Here is a 7,636-nt window from a genome sequence, read left to right on the forward strand (position 1 = left end):
TTCCAAGAGATCTCATTTCATTTACTATTGTAGTAAATCTGGCATACATCTCATCAATGGTTTCATTTTCACTCATTTCAAAAACTTCAAATTTTCTGACTCCAATGTCAATTCTAGTTTCTTTGACATGAGATGTACCCTCATGATGTATTTTCAGGGTATCCCATACTTCTTTAGCATTTGTACATTCATCAACTCTTTCACTTTCTTCCATGGTTAGTGCACATGATAGAAAGAGTCTAGCTTTAGAGTTTAGTAATACCTGAGCTTTTTCATCTGTTGACCATGCACTTTTTGCTTTGACAGCTCCTTCTTTGGTTGTTGGAACAAAGTCTCCATCTGTGATGACTGTCCACATATCATTGTCTTGAGATCTGAGAAAGAGTTCCATCTTGCCTTTCCAGAAGTAGTAGTTTGATCCATCAAAAAGTGGTGGTCTATTTGAAGATCCTCCTTCAGCTATGTACTTGACTTTAGACATACTTCCTGAATCTTTTCTCTAACACTTGTTTAAGTGTTCAAACCCTTAGAACCTGGCTCTGATACCAATTGAAGTAGATAAAATAGTCACAAGGAAGGGGGGTTTGAATTGTGACCCTTTAAAATTTATCCTGAAACTTAAAAATGATTCTCAAGCTGTCTACTTGGAATAGTTAAGTTAACTTTCTGACTTCAGAACGTTCTGAAGTTCATATGCAGAAACAGATTAATAAGGTAAATGTGCAAGTGTGTGTTGTGTGAACTATAATTAACGAGTATAGAGAAGAAGAAAAGAACACACAGAGAATTATAGTGGTTCACCCAACGTGGGCTAGTCTACTCCTCACAATCTTGTGAGAGTTTCCACTATGGTGCTTGAGATAACCTCTCAAGTCCTGCACCTTACAATCTTGTTCACCTGAACAATTACAACTCTGTATTCTCTAAGCCTCAGCAGGCTTGCACCTTGTTGCTAAGTTAACCACTTAGACTTTTACAACCTTTGCTCAAACTAACACTTTAGTACCCCTAAAGCTAGATGAGACTTTGTTACAATTTGTATGAAGGTTGAATGCTTGTTGAATCAAACAGAAGAGAAGAGAAGGAAGAAGTTATCTTTCAGATAACAGGGAGTATTGATTTGCACTAAGTAAACGAAAGCCTTAGAGATTGATCAATTTCAGTTTTGCAAGAGCTTCAAACAATCGTTGTTGTTTTCTTGTATGCTTTGCAATGGTGCAAGTTTTGCTAATGCCTTGATCTCTATTTATAGAGTCTTTGGGCTCATATAGTCGTTGTAGGATGTCCAATGGTGTTATGCCATGTGTCCTGGGTCCCACAAGCTTTAACTTGAAATTCTGGGCAAACATTCTGATCTCTGATGAACATCATAATGTTGTTGTGTTCATGATGATCTTCATCTGGGTTTATCATGTTCTTCATCTGGGTTCATCACGTATGAATGAACACATGAAGTTCTGGGCTATGCATATGTTTTTCATATGAATTTCTGGACAATAACCAATGTATGGACTTTTCTTCATACATCAGAATGTTCCTTTCCCAGATTTTGTCTTGGAAGCGGTGCAGGAGGATTTAGTGGGATTCTGCATCTTCATGCCCATGCTTTGAGAGATTGTGTTGTCCTTGTTCAGTACCAACTCTCAGACGTGTCTATCTCTTGTTGAAGATGACAGATTTGCTTTGCTTTTGCTTTTTGCTTTTCACCTACTATACTGTTCATAAAGTAAGCATGAGCTGAGCTTGAACATTCTGATCATCAGAATGTTCCATCTGTTTCACTTAGGATGATTTGTAAGACTATCATTTGATGTAATCAAATCCTAATAGTGAAACAATGATGAAGAGCAGTGATAATAACATCTAGGATGATATTCCCTTGTGAAATATTCCTAGTACATCAATGTTCATAGTCTTAAATGAACAATGAATGCCTTCTTTGACATAATCCTTGTATATGCCTTTATTTCTTGATTGATCCATGCAAATGTACTTTCCTGGACATATACCCATGTCACATGTGCCTTGCATGACCTTTGATCAAAGTTCTTGAGACTCTTGGCTTGTTTAAGAACAACCTTCTGATCTCTGCTTGAACATTCTGATCTTCAAGCAACATTCTGATCTAACTTTCTGACCTCAGTGTTAGATCATGAATTCAAATGTCCTTTGATTTCTTGATTCTTGGTATGATTTAAACCTTGTTCCTGTCTTAGTAAAACACTCAAGAGCACAAGTTAAATACCAAGGAATTAATCAAAGTCCATTAATTCTTTAATCATATTGGTTTATTATCTTTAAAATTAATTAGGGATTTTGCCTCAACAGGTGTACCATAGAGACTACAAACAGGAACCAAGAGTTACAACAAAACAAACAACCCAACAGAGCTACATCAGCCTATACCCAAACACATAAGAGGGCAAGACCACCACTGCTGAGTACCAAACACAAAAGTAGCTTTTTTAGCTTTCAACCAAGCTAAGGACAACATCTTTACAAATTTATGAATAATACATAAAACTTTATTTATTTGCATAAATTATTTTACATAACCTCGAAATAAGTCTAATACATACAGACCATAAGTGTGTAAAATAAATGTAGCACTATGACCTAGAGAAGCAATAAGTTTGCGTCCCGATTGATAAACTAGGCAATTAGTTTCCAATTTAAAAGTATGATTAATAGGTCTTTACCTCTTGTAATATAAGATAAGATAAGAAGTTGCATACCCTCCTCAAAAATTAATACATTGAGGGGAGGAGGAGGGAGCAATCCCTCTTTGAGCAAAATTATGCATCGTCGAAAATAAAAGTCTTTCATCTTATCTGCAAAACAGAGAAAGGGAAGGAATCGTCAGATCTGAGAAATAACAGACAAAGAAGCGAAATGGTTTAACAAAGAAAGGAAAAAATAAACTACCAAGGCAATCTCCAAAATTTTCGGACGTCAACAAGTAATGGGTGTTGATGAGGCGGGGCTCTGTTACTAGGGTCCCATCCGCACTCATCAACGGGTTTCCCCGTTTGTCAGTTTTAATCCTCCGCGGAAGAGATTGAACAAACGCCCAAAGTTGTTGGCGTATATCTATCTCCTCGTCCGAGAGGTTGGTAACTGTCCGGCCAGAAATGGTCCTGAGATCAACACAAGGGAAAGAAAGGACGGCGTTCCCGAACACCACCCTTCGCAGCCTCAAACAGAGTATCCAAAGCAGCTGCGCTCTTTGGTAGAACCAAGAAGAAGCGTTCCTTGAAACTCTGCACCTTCCCAGCAAAAACCTCAAACATTTTCTGGGTTTGACGGAAGGAAACCCAATCCGTACCTCTTTGTACAGTAAAGATGGGAAAGAAGATATTTTTGGAAATAGGGAGACCGAGATAGTCACACAACAACTTAAAAGCCCTCCTAAAGGTGTAAGAGTTCAGATGGATCTAAGAAGGGGACAGCTTGGTCCAGCAAAGCATCTCTCACTGAAACTCAGAGCAGGGGAGCCGAAAGCCCATATCTTTGAAAACCACTTCATTCATGGGAAAGGCATGGTTTTCGTACTCCGAGCAAACCCGATCGGAAGTGCTCGGAAGCATCAACTCCCAATCTTCCACATCACCGATGGACCCAAAGGGAATCTCTCCCACACCATCGTTTGCAAAAACCGACTCCGTTTCTAGTTTGCCATGGAAGACTTGAAAAAGTAAAGGAAAAACTTAATTTGACAGTCAGATCCAGCCCTCATTCACCTATCAAGTCAACCGCGGCGAGGAAGGGGTCAAACACCACCGCTAAAGTACAAAAACGTAACGACGGATCCACCCTACACGTCGGGGAAACCGTTCGAAGGTGAGCAGAACTAAAAGCTTATGGATTAAACTAAAGCATGTCGCCAACTTTTCTAACAGAAAACAGATAGCAAAACATCTAGAACTCTTAACGCACGGTGGAAACCACCGTAACAAACGACAGAAACCACCGAGTCGGGGTAACTGCCACCCTAAGAAGCATGCATTTCTACGGTTTCTTAAAACTGAAAACTAACAAGAATCAAGCATGAAGAAACGGGAAAGAAGGATCACCAGAATCTTACCTGTTGTAATGAATGATTTTGACTGGAAATGAGAAAGTTGAGGGATCGGAAACGCTTCGCCTTTGAATTTTTTTTGGAAGATCTCTAAGTCTCTGAGAAAATGAAATGCAGTAAGGTTCCAAACAAGCGTTTGAACTATTTATACTCGTTTCGTAAATCCTCCCAAAGGTCGCATGGCGCCATCCGATACAACCCTTCACATACAACTCTTCCTTCAAGTGGCACCTCCACGGTCCAGATCTAATCAAATCATTCATCCAATGGCTCTGATCTCTCAAAGCAGTTCTCTAAACGTCAGTATTAAATCAACGGTGATGATAACACCTTGGAAACACAAGCCAAGAACACCATGCAGGCTATATGTACTCAAGAATCGTAATAGCCTTTACACGTGTCACTTAGAAACCAAAGTTCATGTCTCCTCAACCTTTCCCTCAAAGACGTGGGCGTTAATTGTGGAATGACAATCGACCAAACTTCTAGACAAGAGAATCTTTCCTCCGGCTTAAGTCAACCGAGCACTCACACACCGGACACGACCTTTCTACTAGAGAATTGATTTGGTTAAAGAACAAGATAATACCAAGGGATAGCGAGCACATCTGTTCATGTGCTCGCACAATCCTTATGACACTCTTACTTATTTGGCCTTAAGAGTTCCTTGAAACAGAAGAGGCATTTCGTCCGCCAAACGAGATCGGTAACTTTCAAGCATAGGACTCATAAAGTGAACTTCCTTATGCGGCCAAGCACGAATGATCAAACATGCCCGCACTTAAGTTATCACTCGTCATCAAGAGCAACGACTTGGGGGGCTACTGTTCTGGACCGGCCAAAAGGATGTTTGGCCCATTTACGTAGTCCCAATACAATCCAAAGCCCAAACGCCACGTTTGGTATAGTTACTTGCGACACACCCCTTTACCCACAAGGGGGGGGGGGGGGGCATGGAGCAAGCGAGACTGGTTCAAACGAAACACAACGTCTCTCTGCACGTTCCCGCAATAAACTCTCTGGCGGTTACACTTCCCACGATTTCGTAACCGCTAGAGCCAGGTGTGCCTCTACAACGGCTCTGCAGCCCTCCACCTTTATAAAAAGGGGACTCAAAGTAGTCCCCAAGGTAAAATCTATCTCTTCCTCTAAACCCTCACTCTCTCTGATCTCTACTTACTTGAGCGTCGGAGTGCCTATAGGTACACACCCCCCATCCGCTCCAAGAAGCATATTGACACATTCCACCACCACTTAAACCACCGCATTCAAAGCATCGGCAGTCACCTTCTGATCAGGTACGATCACCTATATTATTTTCCTATCCTCTCATTTTTTCTAGAAATATGGACCAATAACATTAACACACATAATTACTTATTTTTTTCCCCACTCAAATTAAAACATTATCCTCAAAATACTCATACTAAAATACTAGCATTTTAGACAACAATTAAAATATTGGCTATGACTTCTCACTAGATTCTCAACCAACACCTTCCAGCCCAAATCCAAATCTGTCCTTCATAATGTAGCCTCTGATGATGGCAACGGTCTACCCAGCCCTTGTGGCAACACCTCCATCAAACCCCATTTGGGCTTGGTCAAAATGAGCACTGAATGAAATAGGATTTTTATTTTATTCTTACTTGTTTTAGTTTTAAACTCTTACTTTTTGCATCATCTGATGGATAAAATGTTGGTGATTTGATTTGTTGTTGTTTTTAGTTTTTGCCTAACTTGTCATAATGGTTTGCGGATCATTTTATCGCCGATCAATAACATCTGTGAACCTCTTTGACTTTGCAGAGGTTTTCTTGGTTAGCGAATGTTTAGTGATTTTTGGGGTTTGAGCAGACAGATCTTTGGCTGGAGTGTTTATTGTTTGTTGGGTTCTAATTGTTTATTCGGATTTGGTTCTAGATTCGCAACGACGGTGACTCACACCATCGTTGCTGTTGTTTAAGTCATTGTTCTACAAAATGTTAGACAAAGGACTGTTAGGCTAGAAATATCCACGAATACTTGTTTTTTTTTTTTTGTTACAATGGGTTGTCGGTGAGTGAGCCTGTTTACTGTATTGACGTTTGGGTTCACTCGTCCCTCTCAAGATCTTGGTTCAGTGCTGGTAAACGGTCATAAACCTATTTTTATTTCAATTTGGTTTCATGCCTGTACACGATAGGTTCACTAAATTGTGCATTGGTGTGCAATAGTTTTCCTGCTTCAAACTTAGATTACTAATTACTTGACCTTTAGGGCTGTTTAGTATCACCTATTTGGGTTGTTATTATTTGTTTTAATTTAATCTACGTTAGATATTGCAGATCCATCATCACCTATTTGTCTTTAAAAAAAATAGACAAATGTAATATCGATGCATTAAATTAAACACTAAATCAAATTGAAAGCATGTGGAAACACAACATGATCAGTACACATACAAAGTAAGTAAATAAGAAATAATATCATGAAATAAATAGCACACATATATCCAGAAAATCGCTTGAAATAATAACTAACGATTATAGGGTGAACATAGATATATGAAAAAAGTGTTTTTGGAACATCAGAGGTGTTGCATGATTGACTCGAGGATGTGTGGTTTCTCATGTGCGGTGTTTTAGTTGAAAATTTTACTTACTTTCGTCCCATATTTCTAAAGTTTCTAGATTCATAGTCCATATATGTTTTCCTCGTAATATATTTAAATGTTTTTCCTTTAAGAGTATTTAGATTTTTTTTTATTGGCTGGAACACGCCTTATACTCATTATATATATATATATATATATATATATATATATATGTATGTATGTATGTATGTATGTATGTATTTGTGTCTGTTAAAAATATTTAGCATACATTTAAGGCTATCAAAGAAATTGAAAATTCAGAAATATATATGAATATGTAAGAGAAATTATAATAGTAACACCATTAGTGTGAGCAAATAAAGCGAAATTTAAACGTAATAGAGAAATTTCATTACCTTAACAACTTTGAGGTGTTTACAATAACCTTTCACGCACCTCATAACAATATCCTTTAACGCACTTGTATAACCTTTCAGGAGCAAACATAAATGTTGTATAACAATCGCTAGTACTTTAACATCGCACTGTAATGTTGGACAAAGATAAAGAAATATTAAAAAAAAAAAAAGGGTAAAATATTATATATAAAATCAACAAAAAATGAGAATGAAGACATGACATAACCCAAAACTGATATGCCGTCAACAACAACAAGACATAGGAAACCCAAAAGGATCACAATATAAACAATTTTGAGAGTTTCAGCCATTTATTTTCACCTGTTCATGTAACATATTTAAAATGGTTTGATCACATTATATACTAAAATCCCTCTATTTACTTTTACATGAATTGAATAGTTTTTAATAAATATGTTGTTGGAAGAAACTTGTCTTTAAAATTAGAAAAAAAAATATTAAATGTCTCTAAATTATATTGTTTAATCATATTTGACCCTTTAACTCATTTAATATGTACCCTAATTTTTCAAATAATTACGGTTCATTTTTATTCACCAACCT

General features: G+C 37.7%; 1 long non-coding RNA gene across 1 annotated transcript; it reads right to left on the minus strand.

Annotated features, from left to right (window-relative positions):
* Positions 1–2,270: 2,270 nt before the first annotated feature.
* LOC11440857 (uncharacterized) lies at positions 2,271–7,400 on the minus strand. Its single transcript, XR_003006699.2, has 3 exons — positions 7,299–7,400; positions 7,070–7,198; positions 2,271–2,831 (listed from the first exon to the last, which is right to left on the minus strand). It is a non-coding gene; the product is annotated as an uncharacterized lncRNA (long non-coding RNA).
* Between the last annotated feature and the right edge of the window lie 236 nt (positions 7,401–7,636).

Source organism: Medicago truncatula, chromosome 7 (genome assembly GCF_003473485.1).
Source record: "Medicago truncatula cultivar Jemalong A17 chromosome 7, MtrunA17r5.0-ANR, whole genome shotgun sequence".
Lineage (NCBI taxonomy): Eukaryota > Viridiplantae > Streptophyta > Magnoliopsida > Fabales > Fabaceae > Medicago > Medicago truncatula.